The sequence below is a fragment of the Triticum aestivum genome, unplaced genomic scaffold, assembly GCF_018294505.1.
Source record: "Triticum aestivum cultivar Chinese Spring unplaced genomic scaffold, IWGSC CS RefSeq v2.1 scaffold148210, whole genome shotgun sequence".
NCBI classification, from domain to species: Eukaryota; Viridiplantae; Streptophyta; class Magnoliopsida; order Poales; family Poaceae; genus Triticum; species Triticum aestivum.
Window position 1 is genome coordinate 1 of NW_025302632.1, and position 854 is coordinate 854.

Sequence of the window (854 nt, forward strand, 5' to 3'; positions counted from 1 at the left end):
GGGTGGGGGCTCGGGGTAAAAGAACCCACGGCGCCGAAGGCGTCAAGGAACACTGTGCCTAACCCGGGGGCATGGCTAGCTTGCTAGCCGTCCCTTGTGTTGCAAAGCTATTTAATCCACACGACTCTCGGCAACGGATATCTCGGCTCTCGCATCGATGAAGAACGTAGCGAAATGCGATACCTGGTGTGAATTGCAGAATCCCGCGAACCATCGAGTCTTTGAACGCAAGTTGCGCCCGAGGCCACTCGGCCGAGGGCACGCCTGCCTGGGCGTCACGCCAAAACACGCTCCCAACCACCCTCATCGGGAATCGGGACGCGGCATCTGGTCCCTCGTCTCGCAAGTGGCGGTGGATCGAAGATCGGGCTGCCGGTGTACCGCGCCGGACACAGCGCATGGTGGGCGTCCTCGCTTTATCAACGCAGTGCATCCGACGCGCAGCCGACATTATGGCCTCAGAACGACCCAGCAAACGAAGCGCACGTTGCTTCGACCGCGACCCCAGGTCAGGCGGGACTACCCGCTGAGTTTAAGCATATAAATAAGCGGAGGAGAAGAAACTTACAAGGATTCCCCTAGTAACGGCGAGCGAACCGGGAGCAGCCCAGCTTGAGAATCGGGCGGCTGTGCCGTCCGAATTGTAGTCTGGAGAGGCGTCCTCAGCGACGGACCGGGCCCAAGTCCCCTGGAAAGGGGCGCCTGGGAGGGTGAGAGCCCCGTCCGGCCCGGACCCTGTCGCCCCACGAGGCGCCGTCAACGAGTCGGGTTGTTTGGGAATGCAGCCCAAATCGGGCGGTAGACTCCGTCCAAGGCTAAATACAGGCGAGAGACCGATAGCGAACAAGTACCGC

General features: G+C 61.2%; 1 non-coding gene across 1 annotated transcript; it reads left to right on the forward strand.

Annotated features, from left to right (window-relative positions):
- The first annotated feature begins 122 nt into the window (after nucleotides 1–122).
- LOC123179409 (5.8S ribosomal RNA) lies at nucleotides 123–278 on the forward strand. The gene has a single exon (XR_006490347.1). It is a non-coding gene; the product is annotated as a 5.8S ribosomal RNA (ribosomal RNA).
- The last annotated feature ends 576 nt before the right edge of the window (nucleotides 279–854 follow it).